The sequence below is a fragment of the Mobula hypostoma genome, chromosome 3, assembly GCF_963921235.1.
Source record: "Mobula hypostoma chromosome 3, sMobHyp1.1, whole genome shotgun sequence".
Taxonomy (NCBI): domain Eukaryota; kingdom Metazoa; phylum Chordata; class Chondrichthyes; order Myliobatiformes; family Myliobatidae; genus Mobula; species Mobula hypostoma.
Window position 1 is genome coordinate 133,791,128 of NC_086099.1, and position 12,392 is coordinate 133,803,519.

Consider the following 12,392-nt stretch of genomic DNA (forward strand, 5'->3'; position numbering starts at 1 on the left):
TGCTGTAACTGTATGTTATAATTATGTGGTTCTGTCAGTTTTAGTCTTTGGTTTGTCCTGTTTTCAGTGATATCACTCCAGAGAAACATTGTATCATTTCTTAATGCATGTATGCATTTCTAAATGATAATAAAAGAGGACTGAGTGTTCTCATAATCTAATCTATAGAAGTTTTGAGTGTATTTGTTTTCATACCAGATCTCTTCAAACTCTTAATGAAGTATAGCCACCCTCTCTTTGGCTTTTATTTTGGCTTTGACTTCTCCTATAAGCCACGGTTGTGTTATCTTTCCTTCAGAATACTTCTTCACCTTTGGGATGTATATATCCCATGCCTTCTGAATTGCTTCCAGAAATTCCAGCCATTGCTGCTCTGCTGTTTTCCCTGCCAGTGTTCTTTTCCAATCAACTCTGGCCAACTCCTCTCTCATGCCTCTGTAATCCCCTTTACTCCACTATAATACTGATACATCTGACTTTAGCCTCTCTTTCTCAAAACACAGGATGAATTCGATCATATTATCTCTTACACCCAAGGGTTCTTTTACCTTCAGCTTTCTGATCAATTATCAATTCATTGCTCAACAAACAGTCCAGAATAGCTGCACCCCCAGTGAGCTCAGCCACAAGCTACTCTAAAAATTCATCTCATAGGCTTTCCAGAGATTCATCTCCAGGAGAGATTCCCCCTCCCGGAGTCCAGAACCAACCTGATTGTCCCAATCTACCTGCGTATTGAAGTCCTACATCACTACTGTAACACTGTCCTTTTCGCAAGCATTTTCTATCTCCCATTGTAATTTGTAAACCACATCCTTACTACAGTTTGGGGGTCTGTATACAATTACCATCAGGGTCTTTTTACCCTTGCAGTTCCTCAGCTCTATCCACAATAATTAAACACTTTCCCACTTCATGTCACCTCTTTATCATGATTTGATTTCACTTTTTACCAACAGAGCAACACCGCCTCCTCTTTCTTCCTGCCTGTCCTTTCAATACAACGTGTATCCTCAGACATTAAGCTCCCAACTATAATCTTCCTTCAGCCACGGTTCAGTGATGTCTATAATATCACAGCAGCCAATCTGCAACTGTGCTGCAAGTTCATCTACCTCATTCAGTATACTGCACGCATTTAAATACGACACCTTCAGACTTGCATTTACCCTTATCGATCCTGTCTGCCTTTTACATTCAGGGGGCTCTAACTTGACAGTTTTGTCTACCTTCTACGCATTTGCCAAACTTGTACCAAAACTCCTCCTTGTTCATTTACAGTTTTCCTGGTATCTCTTTTTTTTGTCAATTAAATAGTAAATCGCTTCTCAAGTTACTAACACTGATTCTTACAGATTTTTTTGACTTTGGCTCTTTCCTTAAATAATCGAAGCCTAACTACAACATGATCTCACACTCTAAATATCACAAAAGCATTGAATCAGTAATCACTGAAAAAGCTAAACATTAAGATCAATTGTTCGAACTAATTTAATACTATGACCAAAAATTCTTAATCCTAATACCACACATATCTGTGACCGCCTTCTGTTGCTCCATATTCAGCTGCATTGTTTTATATGTTCCAGTCACATTCTTCCATTTTATGGTAGACTAGTTCTTTGCTTATTGTACAAATCATTTTTTATACTGAACGAGTTCTCACCTCCGTAGTCTATCCGGTCTTGCACTATTTTGTAATCAAGTTGGCATGAACTATACTGAATGATAAATTTCAATACCAACAGAATATTAATGAATCAATTTAATTTTCAATAACACTTTAACAGCATAATTATTAATATTATAGTTAGAATCTCACTGTTACCATCTGTTTATTCATTTACAATTGATTATGGATTTCACGAAAGGCAAGTCAGGAGAATACACACCAATCATCATTGAGGTGTCACTGATGAAAAGAGTGAACAACTTCAAGTTCCTCGGCATTGACACCTCAGAGGATCTACCCTAGGCCAATTACTGATGCAATCGTGAAGAAATCATGCCAGTGGCTATACTTCATTACAAGTTTGAGGGAATTTGGTATTTCACCAAAGACTCTTAAAAAAATGATAGATTTACAAGAACATACTGTTTAGTTGCATCACAGCCTGATGTGGAGGCCCCAGTGCAGAGGATTACAAGAGGCTGCAGAGCGTTCCATCATGGACACAACCCTTCCCACCATCATGGGCAACTTCAAGAAGCTGGCTTCAAGAAGACAGTATCCATCATGAATGTCCCTCACCATGTCCACTTCTCATTACTACCATCAGGGAAGAGGAACAGGAGCCAGAAAACCCATACTCAACATTTTAGGAAGAAATTCTTCCCCTCCACCTTTAAATCACCTTTAAATTTCTGAATGATCCATGAACCCATGAACACTACCTTATCATTGATTTTTTTGCACATTTATTTTTTGTAATCTGTAGTAATTTTATGTCTTTGCACTGTCCTGCTACTGCAATATAACAAATTTCACTTCATGTTCCAGTGATAACAAATCTGATTCGTACTGATTTGTTTTATTTATACAAGAAGCTCTTTGGAAATGACTTGAGCACTGGAATAAACTTCAAAGCATGGCATTAACAATGACTCACCACTGTATCTTCAGGAAGCAAGGTTACAGCTGACACAATTGAAGAAGCACCCTTCAGATTCATTTATTTATCTCATGTACATCAAAGCATAGAATGAAATGCTTTGTTTGCATTGACAACCAACACAGCCTAAAGATGTGATGGGACAGGATGCAACATTCCAGCCAAAATAGCATGATCACACAAAACAGAACACAACACACTACAAAACAACAACAGCAAAACAAGCCCCGTTCTTCTCTCCCACCCATGCACACACACAGTTCACCAACCGCAGGACCAGCCATCTTTGGCCTCCACCGGACTCACAGACTTTCAGGCATTGGGCTATATTTTTCCCAGTGGACACGCAGAGACTTGAAGATACAGGCTTCTACAGACTTCTGGATTTCCAATCAATTTACAGCTTTGAGCTTCGGTATTGACCCCAGTCTTACCAATGACGATTAACACTAGGTGAGCAACCAATCTCCACACCTCAAACTCTAGACACTCAAATAACAGGATTCCAAACACTAGGCCTCAAATTCCAATCTCATTGACTTAACATACATGGGGTGCCACAATTGATCATGCCTCCTGCCCATGCAGAACTCCAAATCCAGAACCCAACAACAGCTCACTGACCTGGTGGGGGGCAGGTGCGGTCACCAGCCATCATCCTTGCAGGTCTGCAAGGCCAAGATGGGCCACGGATGTCCTTCATCGCACGTTCACATCACTAGCCTTCAAAAGCAGAGCACGTGTTTTGTCTCTGGCCTGACCACTAATTCCCCCATATCACTCTCCCTAAACTCTAACACGACACCTGAATCACCACTCTGTCCCCAAAACATCCCTGCAGACCTAAAATACAACTAAAAAAAACAACTAGTTCAGAGCATGACCTCAACAGAGATGGCAGCTTAGCCCATCTTGACCGAAAGTACATTGAATATTTCAATATTTGTAGATTGCTTTGACAAAGAGGAAACACACAAAGTACAGGATTTCATTCTAACAAATTTCACTGTAGCTTCTCACAAGCTCTTTCATTGGTCTGCTGACACCCAATATAGAGAGTGGACAAACAACAGAATTTTCTCAGAATGAAACTTGCAATATAATATCTGGAAGCTGAAAAAGAGGGAAAAAAAACTCTTCTAGTATAGGAAGTGGCAAAATGCCTGTGCTTAACTTGGAAGCTTCAAGTCCCAGATCACAAGATCTCTCAAAAATCAATTATTCTAGAGCATGAAAAGGAAAGAGTTTTTCATTGTACAGTCATTTAAGGAAGTCTCAAGAGAGATGAAGGCAACAAGGTTTCTTTTATTGTCGGAATCACAGCAGCCAATTGCACACAACATGCCAACATTAACAAGATTATAATAGCAGTCATTTAACCTGTAATCAGTAACATTGATTAAAGACAAATGTAAGCTTAGATATTGTAGATAACTCTAAACTCCTTTAGTATTGCATCATTACCATTGTATGTAGTATTTCAGTAATATTTGAGTAATATTGTAAATATATTATTTGATTAAGCATTCTTGTTCATGTAAATAATTCATTACAGTTTATATGTAAAAGTACATGAAAGGCATACGTCATCAACCCACTGCGTCATACACGTGCGGCTCACTTAAACGTAAAAACAAACGTGAACAAGTTACCTCCCATCTCCGTGTTTTGATTTTGATTCATTTTATGTTTTGGAGTTATAAAGCATAACAGTGGCAATGAGTAAGTTTTAAAACAAATCCAACATTGCTACCTATCTGTTAAAGTGCAGCAAGACATTTGAGTTTTTAAAAAGTGTAGAGAGAAATGGTGGTTAAAAAAAAAACAGCGCAGCACATGCTTCTTAGAAAAAGGAGACGATTGAGCTTTTAACAAGGCAGAAAATGGACACAGTCATGGGTTCATAAACACTGAATACTGGGTGATAATCATAAACTTTTTAAAAAGCAGAAATGGCTGGCTACATCAGAAAGACAAACACATTCAATTGTACAAGAGATAACTGGAATTTGTATACTGAGCGAATTGAGCAACATTTTAAAGCAAATGGAATAACCAATGAGAAACAAGAACCAGTTTTGCTGAGTGCTTTGGGTAGAAGAGCATATAGTTTGCTTAGTTGTCTGACTGCTCCAACCAAACCAGCCAAAATGAGCTCTGCTGATATCGTGAAAGGATCATTTAGAATCAAAATCATTGTTGATTGCAGAGCGCTTTAGGTTTCATTAGCGGAATCAAAAGGAAGGAGAGTCCATTTCATGTCTGAATTGAAGAAATTGTCTGAGCATTGTCAATTCACTGATGGACTTAATGATGCACTGAGAGATCATTAAGCTTGTGAAATGATAGATTCAGCATGGATTCAGAAAGGACAGGTCCCGTTTGACAAACTTACTGGAGTTATTTGAGGATATAATGAGCGCAGTGGATAGACAGGAACAGGTGGATGTCGTATACTTGGATTTCCAAAAGTCATTCGATAAGGTGCCAACAAGAGACTTACAAATAAGATATGGATGCATGGAGTTGGAGGAAGTGAATTGGCATGGATAGTGGATTGGTTAACCAAAAGAAGTCAGAGAGTTGGTATAAATGGGTGTTTCTCCGGCTGGCAGTCAGTGGTGAGTGGGGTGCCGCAGGGGTCAGTGCAGGGCCCGCAGCTGTTCACCATTTACATTGATGACTTGGAAGAGGGGACTGAATGTAGTTTAGTACAATTTGCTGATGACACTAAACTGAGTGGAAAAGCAAATTGTACAGAAGATGTGGAGAGTCTGAGAGGGATATAGATAGGTTACGTGAGTGGGCCAAGGTCTGGCAGATGGAATACAATGTTGGTAAATGCGAGATCATCCACTTTGGAAGGAATAATAGAAGAGCAGATTATTATTTAAATGGTGAAAGATTGCAGCATGCTGTTGCGTAGAGGGACTTGGGAGTGCTTGTGCATGAATCACAAAATGTTGGCTTGCAGGTACAACAGGTTATTAAGACAGCAAATGGAATGTCAGCCTTCACTGCCAGAGGGATTGAATTCAAGAGCAGGGATGTCATGCTGCAACTATACAGGGTACTGGTGAGGCCACACCTGGAGTACTGTGTGCAGTTCTGGTCTCTTTACTTGAAGAAGGGTATACTGGCTATGGTGGCAGCGCAGAGGAGGTTCACCAGGTTGATTCCAGAGATGAAAGGGTTAACCTATGAGGCGAGATTGAGTCACCTGGGACTGTACTCTCTAGAATTCAGAAGGAGGAGAGGGGATCTTATAGAAACATACAAAATTTTGGAAGGGATAGCTAAGATAGAAATAGGAAAGTTGTTTCCATTGGTGGGTGAGACTAGAACTAGGGTACATTGCCTCAAGATTCAAGGGAGAAGATTTAGGACGGAGATGAGGAGAAACTGTTTTTCCCAGAGAGCGGTGAATCTGTGGAACTCTCTGCGCAGGGAAGCAGTTGAGGCTTCTTCACTAAATATATTTAAGAAACAGTTAGATAGATTTTAAAATAGTAAGGGAATTAAGGGTTAAGGGGAAAAGGCAGGTAGATGGAGCTGAGTTTACAGACAGATCAGCCATGATCTTATTGAATGGCGGGGCAGGCTCGGTGGCCCAGATGGTCTACTCCTGCTCTTATTTCTTATGCTTTTATGTTCTTAAATCTTACAAGAAAGCATTCAAAAAATGATCCTAACTGAAGCACAACTTACATTTTAAAAACCAATTGAAATAGTTGTCTCAGTGGAAACTACAAACATAGATGCAAGTGAGTTGCAGTTAGAAATAAAAGTGAGCGTGGACAAAGTTACAGTGGACAAAGAAACCAGCCTGGCATTACTATTGTGGCAGGGACCCAGATACACCAGACTAATACAGATTCAAAGGTGAAACTTGCAGAAAATGCAACAAAGTAGGACACATACTGTATAAAGAGCAGTTTCAATGTTGCTGTTTCAAAATGAGCACTAATCTGCATGTTGTTAATAAAATAAAACGGTTAATGATGGGGGTAACACAGCACTGGGTAGCCTTAAGATTTAATAATGTGAAAACGAACAAGAGACAAGTAATACGGCTTATACCCGAAGTGAATATCAGATTAATTCAAGTGGAATTGGCATTGGCCCATCTGCTTCACTCATTCCACAAAATGAGTTTGAATGGCATTTCAAAGATACTGATCTGAAGCCTGAAGATATTTAATTAAGAGCTTATACTGGAAAAAAGATAACTCTTGTGGGAATGACATTTGTTGTAGTGAAGTACAACAATGAACAAACCGCATTGTGGTAAATGTATTAAAAACAGCAGGGCAAGCATTGTGGGGTTGAGAGTACCTGTGACAACTACAGTTTGGTTGGAAATCCATCCACCATGACAGATTCCCTCCAATAGAGTCAACTGAAAGTGAGTTAAGAACGGTACTGGATGATGCCACAGAAATGTTCAAGGGTGCCATTGGAAGACTTAAACATATCAAGGGTGAAATTTTGTTAAATAGAAATGTCACAGCTATGTTTTGCAAAACCCGTCTGGTTCCATATACAATCCGTGGTGAAGTGGCCAGTGAGCCAGATCACATGGAGACTGAAGGAATTCTTTCCAAGCTTGAGTGGAGCCTATGGGCAGTGCAGTGGTCCCAGTAGCCGAGAATGAGAGATCTGTCAGGACCTGTGGTAATTTTAAGGTCACCATCAGCCCAGTATTGAAATTAGATCTATACACTCTGCCCAGGATATAGGATATCTTTACAAACTTTCTAGAGGGAAACACTTCAGCAAAGTGGATTTAGTTGAGGCCTACCTGCAGATGGAGATGGAAGAAGAGTCATAAGAACATAAGAAATAGGAGCAGGGGTAGGCCATTCAACGAGATCATGGTTGATCTGTCCGTAAACTCAGCTTCATCTACCTGCCTTTTCCCCATAACCCTTAATTCCCTTACTATTTTAAAATCTATCTAACTGCTTCTTAAATATATTTAGTGAAGAAGCCTCAACTGCTTCCCTGGGCAGAGAATTCCACAAATTCACCACTCTGTGGGAAAAACAGTTTCTCCTTATCTCCGTCCTAAATCTTCTCCCCTGAATCTTGAGGCAATGTCCCCTAGTTCTAGTCTCACCTACTAATGGAAACAACTTTCCTACTTCTATCTTAGCTATCCCTTTCAAAATTTTGTATGTTTCTATAAGATCTCCTCTCATTCTTCTGAATTCCAGAGAGTATAGTCCCAGGTGACTCAATCTCTCCTCATAGATTGACCCCTTCATCTCTGGAATCAACCTGGTGAACCTCCTCTGCACTGCCTCCAAAGCCAGTATATCCTTCCTCAAGTATGGAGACCAGAACTGCACACAGTACTCCAGGTGTGGCCTCACGAGTACCCTGCATAGTTGCAGCGTGACCTCCCTGCTCTTGAATTCAATCCCTCTAGCAATGAAGGCCAACGATCTGTTTGCCATCTTAATAATCTGTTGTACCTGCAAGCCAACTTTTTGCAATTCATGCACAAGCAGTCTCAAGTCCCTCTGCACAACATCATGCTGCAATCTTTCACCATTTCAATAATCTGCTCTTCTATTATTCCTTCCAAAGTGGATGACCTCGCATTTACCAACATTGATTTCCATCTGCGAAACCTTGGCCCACTCACTTAACCTATCTATATCCTCTGCAGACTCTGAACATCCTCTGTACAACTTGTTTTTCCACTCAGTTTAGTGTCATCAGCAAATTTTGCTACACCACACTCAGTCCCCTCTTCCAAATCATCAATGTAAATGGTAAACAGCTGCGGGCCCAGCACCGACCCCTGTGGCACCCCACTTACTACAGACTGCTAACTAGAGAAACATCCATTTATACCAACTCTCTGCCTTCTATCGGTTAACCAATATACTATCTATGCCAATACACTTCCTCCATGCATCTGAATCTTATTTATAAATCTCTTGTGCGGCACCTTATCGAACGCCTTCTGAAAATCCAAGTATACGACATCCACCTGTTCCCCTCTATCCAGTGCACTCATTATGTCCTCAAAGAACTCCAATAAGTTTGTCAAACAGGACCTGTCCTTTCTGAATGCATGCTGTGTCTGTCTAATGGAACCACTCCTTTCTAAATGTTTCACTATTTCAAAGTGTTTGAAGTCATTACAAGAGGTCAGGAAGAAATGGCAATGGACAAAGCACTGTGAGGTATGCTCCACTCAGAAGCAGCAGCACCAATGCAGAGATGGATGCTGTGTCTTGAAGGACACAATTACAAGGTCGAAAGAAAAATATGCCTAACCTTGGAAATGCTGATGTCCTGTTTACCCTTGGTAAAGGAAATACCCAAAAAATTTACAAAAGATGACACTCCTTTTGACGTATTCTACCTCATTTAAGTTGGGTGTCTCTCTATGATGGCAGAGATGATCCAAAAAGAAAACAGAAAACTCTGTCTCAGGTTTACCTGACAACCCAAAATGGCTGGAATGTGCTGCAGAAGCTCCAGATTCCACAGTTTTACCAGCGCTGGGATGAACTTGCCCTTGACGAAGGTTGCCTTATGTAGGAGTTGAGAGTAGTTCTACCATCCAAGCTGAGAGCTAAAGTGTTGGAGAAGCTACATGCATGGTCAAAATGAAAGTGTTGGCACAAAACTTTACCTGGTGGCCTGAACTGTGACTATGGACCATATTACAACTAAACCATCCCACCCAGCTACAAATGACTTGGCAAACAGATTTTTCCAGAGTCTAAAGAAAGCACTGTGAGCAATGAAAGCAGAACAAACTACAACGTCCCTGAATCAGAAGCTTGCCAAGTTCCTCCTTGCATATCACAATGCAGCACAGTCCCCAACCAACAACTCAGCGCTATGGTGTTCCTGCGTTGTCCCTTCCATTCACATTTGGATTTGCTGAAACCCAGTCTCAGAAGGATATGCAGGACAATGAGTTGAGACAAATTGAAGGCTCCCCAAACAAGGAGGTTCAAAGTTTCACTCCTGGACAAGCAGTCCTATAGAACATAGAACATAGAACATAGGATAGTACAGCATAGTACAGGCCCTTCAGTCCACAATGTTGTGCCGACCCTCAAACCCTGCCTCCCATATAACCCCCCACCTTAAATTCCTCCATATACCTGTCCAGTAGTCTCTTAAACTTCACTAGTGTGTCTGCCGCCACCACTGACTCAGGCAGTGCATTCCACGCACCAACCACTCTCTGAGTGAAAAACCTTCCTCTAATATCCCCCTTGAACTTCCCACTCCTTACTTTAAAGCCATGTCCCCTTGTATTGAGCAGTGGTGCCCTGGGGAAGAGGCGCTGGCTATCCACTCTATCTATTCCTCTTATTATCTTGTACACCTCTATCATGTCTCCTCTCATCCTCCTTCTCTCCAAAGAGTAAAGCCCTAGCTCCCTTAATCTCTGATCATAATGCATACTCTCTAAACCAGGCAGCATCCTGGTAAATCTCCTCTGTACCCTTTCCAATGCTTCCACAATCTTCCTATAGTGAGGCAACCAGAACTGGACACAGTACTCCAAGTGTGCCCTAACCAGAGTTTTATAGAGCTGCATCATTACATCGCGACTCTTAAACTCTATCCCTCGACTTATGAAAGCCAACACCCCATAAGCTTTCTTAACTACCCTATCCATCTGTGACGCAACTTTCAGGATTTTGAGGGTCGGCACAACATTGTGGGCCAAAGGGCCTGTACTGTGCTGTACTATTCTATGTTCTATGTTCTAGGTTCTATGTTCTATCTGTGGACATGTACCCCCAGATCCCTCTGCTCCTCTACACTACCAAGTATCCTACCATTTACTTTGTACTCTGCCTTGGAGTTTGTCCTTCCAAAGTGTACCACCTCACACTTCTCCGGGTTGAACTCCATTTGCCACTTCTCAGCCCACTTCTGCACCCTATCAATTTCTCTCTGCAATCTTTGACAATCCTCTACACTATCTACAACACCACCAACCTTTGTGTCATCTGCAAACTTGCCAACCCACCCTTCTACCCCCACCTCCAGGTTGTTAATAAAAATCATGAAAAGTAAAGGTCCCAGAACTGATCCTTATGGGACAACACTAGTCACAACCCTCCAGTCCAAATTTACTCCCTCAACCACGACCCTCTGCCTTCTGCAGGCAAGCCAATTCTGAATCCACCTGGCCAAACTTCCCTGGATCCCATGCCTTCTGACTTTCTGCATAAGCCTACCGTGTCGATCCTTGTTAAATGCCTTACTAAAATCCATATAGATCACATCCACTGCACTACCCTCATCTATATGCCTGGTCACCTCCTCAAAGAACTCTATCAGGCTTGTTAGTCACGATCTGCCCTTCACAAAGCCATGCTGACTGTCCTTGATCAGACCATGATTCTCTAAATGCCCAGAGATCCTATCTCTAAGAATCTTTTCCAACAGCTTTCCCACCACAGTCTCACCACAGGCTCACTGGTCTATAATTACCCAGACTATCCCTACTACCTTTTTTGAACAAGGGGACAACATTCGCCTCCATCCAATCCTCCGGTACCATTCCCGTGGACAACGAGGATATAAAGATCCTAGCCAGAGGCTCAGCAATCTCTTCCCTCGCCTCATGGAGCAGCCTGGGGAATACTCCATCAGGCCCCGGGACTTATCCGTCCTAATGTATTTTAGCAACTCCAACACCTCCTCTCCCTTGATATCAACATACTCCAGAACATCAACCTCACTCATATTGTCCTCACCATCATCAAGTTCCCTCTCGTTGGTGAATACCGAAGAGAAGTTTTCATTGAGGACCTCGCTCACTTCCACAGCCTCCAGGCACATCTTCCCACCTTTATTTCTAATCTGTCCTACCTTCATTCCTGTCATCCTTTTGTTCTTCACATAATTGAAGAATGCCTTGGGGTTTTCCTTTACCCTACTCGCCAAGACCTTCTCATGCCCCCTTCTTGCTCTTCTCAGCCCCTTCTTAAGCTCCTTTCTTGCTCCCCTATATTCCACAATAGACCCATCTGATCCTTGCTTCCTAAACCTCATGTATGCTGCCTTCTTCCACCTGACTAGATTTTCCACCTCACTTGTCACCCATGGTTCCTTCACCCTACCATTCTTTATCTTCCTCACCAGGACAAATTTATCCCTAACATCCTGCAAGAGATCTCTAAACATCCACCACATGTCCATAGTACATTTCCCTGCAAAAACATCATCCCAATTCACAACCGCAAGTTCTGGCCTTATAGCCTTATAATTTGCCCTTCCCCAGTTAAAAATTTTCCTGTCCTCTCTGATTCTATCCTTTTCCATGATAATGCTAAAGGCCAGGGAGCAGTGGTCACTGTCCCGCAGATGCTCTCCCACTGAGAGATCTGTGACCTGACCCGGTTCATTACCTAGTACTAGATCTAGTATGGCATTCCTCCTAGTCGGCCTGTCCACATACTGTGACAGGAATCCATCCTGGACACATTTAACAAACTCTGCCCCATCTAAACCCTTGGAACTAATCAGGTGCCAATCAATATTAGGGAAGTTAAAGTCACCCATGATAACAACCCTGTTATTTTTGGACCTTTCCAAAATCTGCCTCCCAATCTGCTCCTCTGTATCTCTGCTGCTACCAGGGGGCCTATAGAATCCTCCCAATAGAGTAACTGCTCCCTTCCTGTTCCTGACTTCCACCCATACTGACTCAAAAGAGGATCCTGCTACATTACCCATCCTTTCTGTAGCTGTAATAGTATCCCTGACCAGTAATGCCACCCTCCTCCC

General features: G+C 41.8%; 1 protein-coding gene across 3 annotated transcripts in view; it reads right to left on the minus strand.

The window, feature by feature from the left end:
- LOC134344259 (histone deacetylase 9-like) overlaps window positions 1-12,392 on the minus strand; it is a 695,601-nt gene that overhangs the window by 548,187 nt on the left and 135,022 nt on the right. The window lies entirely within an intron of this gene.